Source organism: Electrophorus electricus, chromosome 14, assembly GCF_013358815.1.
Source record: "Electrophorus electricus isolate fEleEle1 chromosome 14, fEleEle1.pri, whole genome shotgun sequence".
NCBI lineage: Eukaryota > Metazoa > Chordata > Actinopteri > Gymnotiformes > Gymnotidae > Electrophorus > Electrophorus electricus.
Window position 1 is genome coordinate 12,070,463 of NC_049548.1, and position 14,301 is coordinate 12,084,763.

The 14,301-nt window shown below is 46.5% G+C and overlaps 1 protein-coding gene across 2 annotated transcripts in view; it reads right to left on the reverse strand.

Moving 5' to 3' along the window:
- The window catches only part of thrab (thyroid hormone receptor alpha b), a 92,463-nt gene that overhangs the window by 64,864 nt on the left and 13,298 nt on the right, over positions 1 to 14,301 (reverse strand). The gene's annotated exons all lie outside the window — the stretch shown is intronic.

Sequence of the window (14,301 nt, forward strand, 5' to 3'; positions counted from 1 at the left end):
CCTTTTTGGCTTCCTGTCTTACACTGATCTGACACCAAACGTGTTTCCAGTGGATTTCACTGACAAATTTGCAATGTCAGGGTACAAGCATGTGAGTTCTGCCAGGCATGCTCCAGTCATCTTGGTGGTTTGGTGCAAGGTGGTCAGGATAGCCGTCTTATTTTTCCTTTGATTGATTGTTTTTCTGGTATTGACATTCTGATCAAATCAACCGTGTTTAATATTAATCATGAGTTTCTGGTCTTGGCTCGTGCAGCGATGAGCACGTTTAATAACCAATAACCAGGTCAGCATTCTCCAGCACCAAACAGGAAGCAGCAAAGTGGGTACTGGATACCTGCAATTCCTTTAATTGGATGGAGAGGGAGAGAGGGAGAGAGGGAGAGAGAGAGAGAGAGAGGGAAGGAGGGCAAGAGGTGGGATCTAAACAGTGTCCGGCGGGACTGAGGGAGAAAGCATTCCTCCACACCCGCACAACATCTACTTCACACATCTCCATCTTTCAGGCTGTCATTTCTTCTCCGGCGCCTTCCGCAGCTAAGAACAACTGAGACCCAGTCAGGCCAGCCAAGGGCAGGGAGGAAGAAGGCAGGGAAGAGTCCAGAGGACAGAACTTCTCCATCCCCACCGCTGACTCCGCATCACTCCTTCCATCTCACGTTCTGATTCCTAGTGCATCATCCAGAGCATGAGTGGGGACGGAGAGACAGCCACCGGGCACGGTCTCAGGGATGGCATGGAAGAAGGAAAGAGACACAGGGAGAGACACAGCTCCTCCAGCAAAGCAACAGTGCGTCCTGATAGAACAGGCTTGCAACAAGAGCAGCCGGTGACCCCGGGGGTGGCCGGCACTAGGACCTGGGTAGGGGGGGCTGCCAGGCGGGGAATTCAGGGCAAGGGTCAAGCTGGAGTTCTGGGACAGCTCAGGACAGGTTGTGTGGAGAGACGGTGGATCCCACCCGCATAGATGTTGGTCAGGACGCGGCATGATGAACCCGGAGCACAGGGGCCCAGAGAAGGCAGGCAGGAGGCTTGCGATTTAGGATTTTTGAAGCCATGCCAAAATTCCTGAGGTGAGCAAAGCAAGGAACCCAGCCAAAACAGCCTGGAATGGCTGAGAGGATCGCAAAGGCAGGGACTTATATAAGGTTGACATGTGTGGACACATATTGATACAAGTCTACCTAATATTATATATACATTTGTGTTATAAATACCACCCACGCTACCCTCCTCCCGCTCAAAAAACTGTTTTTTTTTCCACCTTAAATTATTACTTGAGTTCCAAACTACCGCTCAGCAGTCCTCAAAACACAGTACAAATGCAAAACTGAAGCGGGGTGTATGCTGCAGGCTAGCCGTAGCTACACACGTTTTATAGTTCATCTTACAGTAACTACATAGGTACACAAGATTTTTAGAAAAGGCTTTTCAAGTAGCTACACCATAATATCTGTCTCATTTGTAGCTGCCACTCAACATTAGCTGGCTAAGGTACCACATACATAGTCAGTGTGGTTTTACTAATAATTCGACAGCCACTTGTTCGGAAGGCTGAGAAATGCCAGGCTGCAAAAAGCCCGCCCCCGTTGGGAAAATAATACATTTAAATTGATCAGAATTCCTGCCATTTTGCTAATAGACGTACATTAAAGAAAATATCCCCAGAAGGGGCATGTGCCCAGCAGAGGGTTCACACTAATGAGCAGTTAGTTTCACTAACAAAGAATATGGAGAAATAGGTTGCAAATGGGTTGTTTTTTTTCTTCAGTTATGAAACATGTTTATATTATTTTTTCCATCCACTTTTTTTTATGACCCTTTCCCCTGGGTAGAAGGGCCTGAGAGAGAGAGAGAGAGAGAGAGAGAGAGAGAGAGAGAGAGAGAGAGAGAGAGAGAGAGAGAGAGAGAGAGAGAGAGAAAGAAAGGAGAAAAAACAGGAGAAAACATCATAAAACAGGATTACAGTATAGTCAAAGAGGGCTTGGATGTCAGCCAGGGGTCACCCACTTACCAGGACGGAATGTATAAGGTTAGACAAGCAAAAAAAGCCTGGAGAAGTGGGGTACCTCAACCGTACCTCTCCAGCTGGCTCTGCAGTGACCCTAACCGTACCTCTCCAGCTGGCTCTGCAGTGACCCTAACCGTACCTCTCCAGCTGGCTCTGCAGTGACCCTAACCGTACCTCTCCAGCTCACACTGTAGTGACCCTAACCGTACCTCTCCAGCTGGCTCTAGTGACCCTAACCGTACCTCTCCAGCTGGCTCTATAGTGACGCTAACCGTACCTCTCCAGCTGGCTCTGTAGTGACCCTAACCGTACCTCTCCAGCTGGCTCTGTAGTGACCCTAACCGTACCTCTCCAGCTGGCTCTGTAGTGACCCTAACCGTACCTCTCCAGCTGGCTCTGTAGTGACCCTAACCGTACCTCTCCAGCTGGCTCTGTAGTGACCCTAACCGTACCTCTCCAGCTCACACTGTAGTGACCCTAACCGTACCTCTCCAGCTGGCTCTGTAGTGACCCTAACCGTACCTCTCCAGCTGGCTCTGTAGTGACCCTAACCGTACCTCTCCAGCTCACACTGTAGTGACCCTAACCGTACCTCTCCAGCTGGCTCTATAGTGACCCTAACCGTACCTCTCCAGCTGGCTCTGTAGTGACCCTAACTGTACCTCTCCAGCTGGCTCTATAGTGACCCTAACCATACCCTAACCGTACCTCTCCAGCTCACACTGTAGTGACCCTAACCGTACCTCTCCAGCTGGCTCTACAGTGACCCTAACCGTACCTCTCCAGCTGGTTCTGTAGTGACCCTAACCGTACCTCTCCAGCTGGCTCTGTAGTGACCCTAACCGTACCTCTCCAGCTGGCTCTGTAGTGACCCTAACCGTACCTCTCCAGCTCGCTCTGTAGTGACCCTAATTTTACCTCTCCTGCTCACTCTGTAGTGATCCTAACTCTACTCTGTAGTGCCTCACTTGTGTAGTAAGGTTTATTTTTAATGATCTGCCAAGTACAGCTTCAAGGCTCCTGCTGAGAAAAAAAAAGCACTGCTCTCGTTTCAAATAAAAAAAAGAATGCTACCCGAGGCATTTTAACTGAAATCTCATGGTCGTAGTCCCAAGGCGGGACTATGCACGGCTGGGTTACTGCCGGGCCTGGCGTGGCTTCATTAGAGCCAGGCCAGGCCGCGGGGCTAGGTCGGCGCAGGACCGGGCTGCACGGCTAGCTTAGCTCAACGCTGGAATCTGCACTGCACCTGGCCTTTGCGAGGCCCTTGCATTGTTTTATCTGCACCTTCTATTAATACCTCACGCATGTGGGGAAGATAAGCACAGAGAGTTCCAGAGAGCAGGGAGCTCACCCCATCTTCCACTGCACACAGGCCCTGCCCGTAACACTGCTGTAATACAGCAGACATATAGACTGAGACACACACACACAATATTTATTATACACTTTAAATGAGCTAATGTGTCTTAACACAGCAGCACACCACTGTTTGGAAGGGAATGTTGTAATATAGCAGGCTTTTTATATATATATATATTTTACACACACACACACACACACACACACACACACACACACACACACACACACACACAGACACACACAGACACACACAGACACACACAGACACACACACACAATTGTGCACTTCAAAAGAGCTAATGAGTCTTACGAGGGGCTGGAGGTTACACTGAGCTGTGCAGTCTTTACAGTGAGAGAGTGAGTGTGTGTGTGTGTGTGTGTGTGTGTGTGTGTGTGTGTGTGTGTGTGTGTGTGTGTGTGTGTGTGTGTGTGTGTGCGCGTGTGAGAGATTGTGAGAGAGGAGAGAGAGTGTGTGTGTGTGTGTAAATTGGGCAATGGAACAGGATATAACAGATAAAAGCTAACTGAAGCAATAGGGGAAGGACAGTTGTTTAAAAAGAAAAAAAGGAAAAAAAAACAAAAAAAAACACACACAACAGCAGCAAAGAAGCTAAAAGGGAAAACTTCAATTACCAGAGAGGTGTGTGGCTTCCTGCAGAGCGCTGCAGAGGTGACACTGTGGTGGCGGAAGGCGTGCATGTGTGTGAACGCAGGCACTATCGGCACACTTCACACCAGACTAACCTCCACCTTCCTTGGCTGACTGTCAATAAGGTACTTTGCCAAAAGGCACACAGGCATTTCTGGATGCTTCCTGGTTATGCAACTATGATGACCATTGTGTAAGCAGTGACAGTAGCAAAGGAGGAAAGACACAGAGTGATGGATGAGGGCGAGAGAGAGACAGGCAAAGAGAGGCAGAGAGAAAGAGACTGCTGTGAGCAAGTGGACATTGGACACAGTGGCCTTGTTCCATACACTTACATATGCAGACAGGTAGCATAGCCACTTACCTTCACGCACTTCGGAAATGATCCCGTTTCCACGTCTTCCTTTGCCCGCCATTCCACCCTGCTTTCTCAAATGGCTCGTGTCCATGCTCAGCCATTTGACCCTGCTGATCCCCACTTAATCAGCCTTTATTACCACGCTCCACAGATAATGTGCCGGCAAGGAAACCTTCTCAGCCAGTAATTAAAGAGAGCGCAGATCACCATGCTTGATATCTTGATATCATTTGTCACTGGATTAAATAAAATGGGAATGATTAGATCATATGCCTTGCATATGTTCCCGTATACGATTCCAGCAATTTGGTGGTCTCTCAGTGTATGCTTCCCATGCCAGCATTTTGCATCCTGTTACCATGTACTGGATTATCTCAGAGGTTCCATGGCACAGACTGCATCTTGGGTCTTGTCTGGTGTGACGCATGCCTGCTTTGATTGACTTGATGATTTGAGTTGGTGCTGTCCTTCAGTCATTTACTCTTTACCTAGGTCAACCTCCTCTGCTATCTGTTGATGGTACATTACACAGAGGGGCTTATCCTGCTATGGCACCCCCTCTGTTTCCATGGTGACAGTGCTGGTCATGAATGACCCCAACAAGGCCCAAACACCATCCAATGACCTAAGCAATGAGCATTGCATGGAAGGGATCTGGTATGTACCACAATTTATGGTCAACTGGGCAATTGCCTTTAAGATAGTTCCTAGTATTGTCTACTACTGTTCCACGTATTTCTGGATAAAGTCCTCTGTAGTCTTAATGACTTTGTAGAGGGTAAGGCATTCAGGTGTGTGACACTACCGTGTCGTTCATGCAGTCGATCGGGGCAATGATTAGGTTGGTCTGCCTGGTCGTAGAATCCTGGTGAACAGCTCCATCTGCCAGGTGCTGGTGCTTTGAGCCACTGGTATGAGCAATCCCTTCTGAGTGATGTTCATTGCTCATGCCTATTTAGCTTGGTGTTCCTGAAAGGAGTTTCCATGTTGGGGACAGGCAGGTCACTGGTGTGCAGTTGGACGGTGTTTAAGCCTTGCTGGGGTCCTTCACGACCAGCACCATCCTGTTTTCTGTTCTGTCAGTCCAACTTGAGTCGGTAGTTAGGAGTCGGCAAATGGGTTCATTTGTTCTGCTGGTTGGCCATGCAGAGCTGTTAATTTCTTTAACCAGTAGGCATGAATCATGTCATGTTGTGTCCAGTGACTGGCCAGATCTTCATGTGTGAGACCCACATATGGACATCTGCTGTTGTAATGCTGATTCTTCCAGAATCTTCCTTCTCTAGAAGATTATAGCACACTGCTTTGAGATCTATTAAATACAGTGCACCGGTGTTGCGATGACTCATTTTCCCTATAGCTCTTCATGTAGTGTTGTGTTACAGCTCTGGGAGGACCCACAACAAGATTTCTGCTTTGAATGATTCTTTTGGCCAAGAGGGCATTTACTCTTTTGCCCACAGTTCCTTTCTTTCCGCTCTGCAGTTCGGGTGCCAGTGCTTGTTATGTCTGTGTACCAGACTCCAGGACCTCTCTTATGGATCGCCCAGTGTATTTCTTCCATAACCATACGCCATCTTTGGTAGTTAAACCCTTCTGAACCTCTGTGAATTTATTGCTCTCCATCCAGTTTGTTGGTATTGTGCTTATTGCTGCATTCATATCTGCTGGCGTACAGTCTGATGGTAGCCTGCCAATAAGCTGAGGGAGTCTTGGTGGGAGTCAGTTAGTTTAGTCATCACCGTCTCCTGCATGTCCACAGGTGGGACAAACAGCATACCCACTACTTTGGGCAGTATTCCATATTTCATTCATTTCCAGTTTGGTTGGGAGGAGCATTTAACACTGAGCACTGTGCAGTGGGTCTGTGGTGAATGTGGATGAAGGTTTTCTATTATCTTTCTTCTAGGCATTTGTGCATATTTTATTATTATTATTATTATTATTACTACTACACACACAAAAGAAACACCAGTGAAAATTGCTGCCAGAATATGACTAACCAAAGTAAGTACAATAAATTAAAAAAACATAGACTGGAATTGAATTGGCACGGTACCGATGCACTTTTGCCAAGTAAAATAGCTGATCTAATGCCTTTCTTGTGTGACAAATTCATGGAAATTTTCAAAGGGATTTTAAACAAACGAAGCTCACCTGTAACATGAAAAAGGTTCTGTTTGATGTGTAATGGCAAAATACCAGGATTAACTGATTGGCTGCATAATGAGACAGACATCGCAAATAAAACAAATAAACAGAAAAAGGTTATCCACTATGAATGTTGGCTCTGACTATCCACGCAAGCCAATAATCGGACGACTCCCTGGCAGCAGCCCGGCAGTGGGCCTGTCGGTGAGGAAGGACAAAGGAAAGTCTGGAGAGAGCCATGCATTCCTAGCGGATGAGGAGCGCCTCCACACTGCGTTCGTAGTACCTTTGCAGTGCCTTACACTTCTCCCTGTTACACCACACACGCTCACTAAAACAAATGGGATTAAGGCCAGTCCAGTTTGCTCAAACACTTCTTGATCTGAGAATGAATGACATATATATGAGACATGCATGAGAAACACAATTTGCAAATCAACAACCAACACTGGTTGTCTTTTTGTTTGTCTTTCACATTTTTGCAATCTTACAGCTAAGAAATCCCCAAACATTTCTGAACAATTCCATCTTGAGCTCCACCAGAGCAACAGGGGAGGTAGATTCCAGATCTCAGCTGCAGCTCACAAGCTTCGATACGACCAGCCTTGCAACCGGAGCACATTTCTGATTAGCGTAACACAATCCTTTCCGCGTTCCCTCCGCATATTACAAAAGTTGCAATATTACCTTTAGCGGACGACCGGAAGGCGGGCCGGAAACCGGCGTGTTCCTTCATCTCTGCTCTGCCCCAATTTAACTGAGCGCTTCACAGATGAGCTTCCAAAGGGAGAGTACTGCCCTGTGACTGGCCCTATTCTTCACAGAGATATTAATATGATTTTCAAAATGTCACAATGTCCTCATTACAGGAATTACCGGCTGGTGAAAAATCGCCCATTTAAGTGGGTTATAGAACTATGCTTATGTTTTAGAATGTCTGCCTGAGCTCAAGAGTCTCATATGCACTAATTCACATCTCTGGACCTAATTTGGTCGCAGTGAGAAAAACCAGTATGCGGCTAAATGCATTTCAGAGTCAAAACAAGACCATTTAATCATGCTCTGGAAAAACGGAAAACACTCCTCTTCCGAAACGCAAAGAACCCTGCAGTTATTAAATGGCTTGTTTTAGGCATTGTCATGTTCAGCACATTAAATACAGAAAGACAGAGACAGAGAGAGAGAGAGAGAGAGAGAGACAGAGAGAGAGAGACAGAGAGAGAGAGAGAGAGAGAGAGAGAGAGAGAGAGAACCACACAACAAGACAAATAGAGAGATGCAGAGAAGGGAAGACAGTCATACCACACAGAGTGAGTTCATTCAGCTTCATTCACACCAGTGGGATCACTCAGGGTCACGGCATTAAGAGGTCCACATCAGCCTGTTTGAGCAGAACCTGACCTGACCCACTCCCTTCTCTGCAGGCACAGGTACACACACGCATGCACGCACACACAGAACATTCAAAGCACCCCTAGAATCAATGTGTCAACAAGCCTGGCCAGCAGGCTGCAGGCCATTACAGCCCAGGATATCACTTCCCTTTTATGTAAATCAGTTTGAAGCAACTGCCAATCTCATCGACTGCCACTGATGTGAAGTCCCACCACTGGAGTCACTCAGTGCAGACTGTGCTTGGAAAGATTCAGCAACTATGAGGAGGACAGCAAACAGCGACCCCAGAAGGGTCACCAAAATAAACACAACTCATCTGAGCGCGCGAACCGTTTTTTAAGAATTCATTCCATGAAATCACAAGCAGTATCCACAGGATGGAATACAGAGCTTATCTGGCAGACTGGCACCAAAGCAAAGTTTACAACAAGAGCAAAAACACAGAGTGGAAATGTAAACATGGACTGGATTACGAACGTTAGTAAATCTAAACATGGACTGGATTACAGACATGTTAGTCCAGTTCCACTGGATTTACAGTTCCAATATGCATCTTGAGCAAGAAGGGGCGCACTCCTTTCGCGTTCATCACCAGGCACCCTAATTAGCCAAGCGAGCGTCCTCTCCGGCCACGGCCAGCGCGCGACGCCTCCTGAGGGCTCCCGCCAAAGATCAACAAACAACTTCCTCCTGACATGGAAAAAAAATGAACAGCTCCCTGGCGGAAAGGGACAGGAAGCCACAGAAACACTACGGGGGACCTCACCATGGCAACCTCATCCACAGCAGCAGCTGTTACTGCACACCGCATGCAACATTTGGAGAGAGGGAAAGGGAGTTTGAAAGAGAGAGAGAGAGAGAGAGAGAGACTGTGAGAAAGTCCATCATGAAAATGACAAAAGAACGAAATCATTCTTTTTATCTGACGACTCAAACCCACGTTCTGGGCAGGGTTTAAAACTGCAAAGAAACAGCACAGCACACCATGTAACCCACATTGTACACATCCAAAGTTCAAATGCACGTTAAAAGTTTTCACTAGCCTTCCGAGCGAAAGGCCATGGTATCGTGCTTCGCTAGGTCAGTCTCGACAGGAAGTCATGGTGGTTACCCGGGTATATGTATAGAGCACTGCCCCTGTAATTCACAAATACAATAATAATCGGTGTCAACATTTCCACATTCAAAGAGAAGTCTGCAACGAGAGAGAGAAAATGTTCACGCAGGGCTTTGCCATTTCCCCACTGCTTCACGTTTGTGTGACTGCAGATTTGGGTAGTATATTTTATGGAGTAAGGGTCATATGTTTTATGGAATATAGGGATTATATAAATTGCAAACCTTGTTTTACAATGCAAATCCCAAGCGTACGTGGGGATGTAAAACTGCTGAGGTGGCGTTTCATGCCCTCCGTGTTCCACAGCGGTGAGGGGCCAATCACTTCTACACAATCCAGCAAAAACCATCAGCATCATCCACCTAAAACTATCTGAGCCAAATTACAATGCAACATAAACAAAACAATATAAACAAAATTGGTAAAATCCTTGGAACGCCCATTTAGCCCCGTAAGGATATGGAAAGCAGATGTTAGTGGGGGCAAAAGCATGAGGAGATCAGAGAGGCAGAGGCTTCCCCGCCCTGTTCTTCCAGCTACAGACAGACGAGTGCTGCCCAGCCCAAAGCCAACTCCTGGCTTACCTGTACATCCACTAGCCGGTGGGCTTGGGTTACGTTACAAATAGTGTGTGGGGGTGAGTAACAAAGGTTGAATAACCAACACCGTAAACAGCATCTCCTCCACCCCTCCCCGTGTCCCCGAGCACACGCTTTTCCAGTTGGCCCAAACAATTCTCCAGCTGAAACACAAACTAAAAACAAACAGGGAGCAGCAGAGGAGGGGAAGCAGAGAGGAGCCCGATGTCGGTAGCGGGGCCGTGTCCCTCTGCAGGGAGGCCGCGGCACGCTGCGCACCAAAATCTGTCCCGTGCCAAAACGCACAACCTAGGGGCCTACAGGGCCCGTAGAACACGCCTATTGACCAGGTACACTGACCACATACCACGCTGCCTGTGGTCTTAAAGCGACACCACAGAAGACTTCAAGCGGCTTTTTAGTTTTCAGTTTTATTTTATTTATAAAGAAAGCCCTTTATTCCTACGCCAGCAGCATAAAGCCGCCGTGCTGTCTGGTGTGTTGCCATTACTGCCCTGCTCACCCATTTCCTTCCTGCACTCATGCACAATGCTTCCGATGAGCCTTCTGATCAGGAAATGGTCTCTCCTGAGAGGTCCCTCATTAAAATCTCACGGCATGCAAATCAAACCGGTTGCGCAATACGTCTTAAGCGCAGGCACCTTTCCATAGTTCGTTCAGAACATCTCAAACATCGAGTCACACCTGCATGGCACCAGAGAAACCACCTATATGGTACCAGAATAGAGTAGAAGTAATAACCGTGGTGCGCACTGGAAGCGTGGCTTCACTCTGCTCACTACCACGCGCAGCCCTCGGCAAGGCATGAACGACGAGGCTGCAAAGCTGGCACAGATATGCCGCGGAATCCACCCACACGGGCTTCACCGGAGACGCGCTACACCCTTCCACACAGATGCCTAACGTCTAATTAACAGGGCCAAAAACACACAGACCCTCTGACTCTACTCCCGCGTGCGAATGTGGTGCTTGCTCTGTGCGACTCCAAGGAAACCGAAACAATCTTTGGGTTGTTTTAGTTTGTTCGTTTTTATTGGTTTTTTTCCCCTCCCTTACTGCCTCAGTCAGTCAGTCAGTCAGTCATTCTCTCTCTTGCCCTGCGAGAGCCCCTGTGACTGTCTGACGATGTCCTCGCTGCCAGACGTCTGCACACGCTGCGTGCAGCCCAGCCAGCTCAGAGGACAGCCACTGGGGGGTTTCAAACTGATGGCTCTCCAATGGATTCTGGCTCTAGGCGAAACCTGGAAAGTTGCCAAGCTACGTTTAAAAAAATGAACTTCACCTATTCTGGCATCAGACCAACCTGCAGTGTGTCTGATCAAGGTGTCAGGATGACCGACATGAATAAGTGTATGGCATCAAAATATTCATTAGGTGTGGCATAAAGTAATGATAATGGTTGATTAGAATAATTACATTAATCAGAATATATTATTAGTTATGCACTCTCCCTTTCACACACAGAGAGCTTCCCAAGACACGAATAATATAAAGTATAAAAAAAAGGTCATATACGCCAGTTTCATAAGAAATCTGGAATGAACCATGTGAAAAATATTCTATAAGGAAATGACTGCTAGGTTTAGGTGAGCACACAGCTCTGTGCAGTAATGATGTGATCTGTGAGAATAAGCACATAGGCTTATGATATCATGCTCACAGACACTGCAAGGCTCCCAGGTCAAGTTATCAACTTACTACATGATAAATTACAGTCTTAACTTACTGTACTCTTTCTCCTCAATGACACAGTCATAAGCTGCTATAGCACAGAGGTTTAAATCATCTTGATCAATGTCTTTATTTCCAATTCCGAGGAGGGAGAAGGAGAGTTTAAAACACCTTCCCTGATGCGAAGGATACGACAGACTGCAAGGGACATAGGTTACATGCTGCCATGGCAACAAGCACAATTCTTGAAGATTTTTCCCAGAGTGAGTTCTATGAAAGAGGTCTTGTCCAGAACAGATTTTTTTTTTTTTTTAGATTGATTTTTTATATATATATATATATATATATATATATACACAGATCTTCTTAATACACCAGCAGCAACAACAAAAACAAGAGAAGAAAACTACTGCACAGCAACCTGGGATCTTGACCAAGATCACAGGTCACCACTATCGGAGAGGTTTAGGACAATTAAGTTTAATTCATATGTAATCAAACTGTGCAGATGAATCAGAGGAACTCTGTCAGGGCAGACACTTATCTAGCTGTCAGCAGAAAGGAGAAAATGAATCCACGCAGAGCTCAGAACCTGCTGACTGACACAGGTTGGGGGGCGGGTAGCCCCCAAAGTTCAAAGTTCACCATCACAGGCTTCATGCTACCAGGTTCCCTCTAAAAGGCTTATTGACATAATCCTATAGCTCCGTGAGGTCGCCGACCTAAAAACCAAGGCCAGCCAAATAACTTTTTCAGCACACCTTGGTAAATGTGCTGGAACACACAGAAAAGTCTGGGTTGACATGACCCTCAGCAGAGGGCTTCCCCCTTCCTGTCACATTCAAATTTCATTCTGTAACTTGGAAGACATTTAACTTTCCAGGATGCATTCATGCAGAAGGCTCAGGTAGATGGGGCCTGATCAATATTTCCATACCCACATCTGCCATTATTAATGTCAATACTCACCTACGATTGATTATATTTAAACAAATATAATCTCTTATAAATGTAATTACACAGAAAGTAACTGTAGGTCAAGCAAAAGCACAAAAGAATTTAAGGAAAACTGCCATCAAAGACATGTACTGGTCAGTGTGTTGCTGTAATGCAATGTAGCTGTTAGGAGGAATTCTGGAGTTGCAGCTTACTTTCTCACACACACACACACACACACACACACACACACACACACACACACACACACACACACACACACACACACACACACACACACACACACACACACACACACACACACACACACACACGTGACTAATGGTTCTACAAGCAGCAGGCAAAATGTCATAGAAAGGTAGTACCAGAACATGATATTAGCTGTGCAGGACAGACTGGCCTTTCAGAGTAGACTTCTTAAATAGAGCATTTCAAAGTCAAAAAAAAACAAAAAACAAAAAAAAACCTTCTGAATAAAAGCCTCTCTTTTTTTGGAGGGGGCGGGAACCTCAGTGAATACTGAAGGCAAGATTCGATTAGGAAAGATTACTGACGACATTCAGACTTGCTGATTTGGCGGAAGTCTCGTGTCCTTTTCAGGCGGAGCTAGAGCAGAAAAGGTCACCCACTGTGATGGATGGAGACAGTAGCCGGGAGACGAACATCGTCAGTGGTGGCTGGAGGCAGGCAACGCTCATGTGGACCACTTGTATGATGCAGCGCAAAACCGAACTTGAAGCCAAAAGGCAAGACGATATCTTGCGAACTTTCACATTTTGATCTCGTCACTGAATATCAGGTGTTACTGTAGATATCTGGGCCCACGTACCATGGGTTGGGGTCAGCGCACTCACAATGAATTAAATGGACACCACACAATCCTACAGACTTGCTGCTAGAAACATAAAGTCAAAAGAGGAGGTCTGACTGCTATCCAGTGGCCAAAAACACGGCAAAGTGAAAGCCAAGTTGGTAACGTTAGCTGGCTTGAAAAGCCTGGGTGAGGAGGGAATACATTTTGGTTTTTGGTTCTTAGTTACCTGCTGTATGTGGCAATATGAAGGGGAGCTCTCGGTTACCGTCAGACGAGAAGGGAGGGCCATGGATCACGCTAAACTATGTGGGTCACTTAAACGGATGCTGGTTCCTCCCACCTTGACACAGGACACTACTGTTGGAAACTAATTTACGCTTCTTTTTTTCCCTTTGCCCTGAGGTACTGTGGTGAAATTTTTCATTGAAAAGTAAAAAGAGCCTAATTCGTTAGTCTGTGGGTGTCTGGCACCAACACCCTAGGACCCCGTCCAACATGCATACCAAAAGAATTAGAAATGTAGCTCTTTTGATGCCTTGAACAATGTATATAATATTAAATGCAGGTGCACACAATACATTGATTACACAGTGTGCCAAAAACACTTACTCTACCCTGAAAGATCATGGAATAAAGAGCAGAAATCTCCCCATGCAAATTACTGAGCTGCAATTCTTCATTTTTAACCATCAATTACAAAAAGTGCTTCATCACTCAAGCGTGCTGCAGTTTATTAAGGGCTCGATAATCACAGGTGAAGCACAGCTTTTTACTTTCTCACTTAAAAGAACGTGTAGCAAACCAAATGAGAGTTCAATGAAACCTCCCTAGCAAGCCCATTCCTGGTCGCCAGTCCAGTTCCCACCTCTGGGTCAAAAGGTGGTGAAAAACTTTTGAGTACAGAAATATCCGCATATGTGCTCAAACCCATCAACCCAAACACTGGCGGCGCTTCGAGGCTGATGAATATCTTCGCAGGCAAGGACGTGCATGTCTGAGCCTGACGCACCCACGTTGAGCCCCAAACGCGGAACTACCGTCACAAAAGGGTTCAACCAAAATTTATCTCGAGAGACAGATAGCAAATCTTCGCTGTGTACTGACACCTTCCGATAACAACGGTCCAGGTTACTGAAATTCCTCCTCGGCGTGCGGTGAAGCTGAGACTGAGCAGCCCAAGACAGAAGTACGCAGAGGAGGACAAGAAGTTCCTG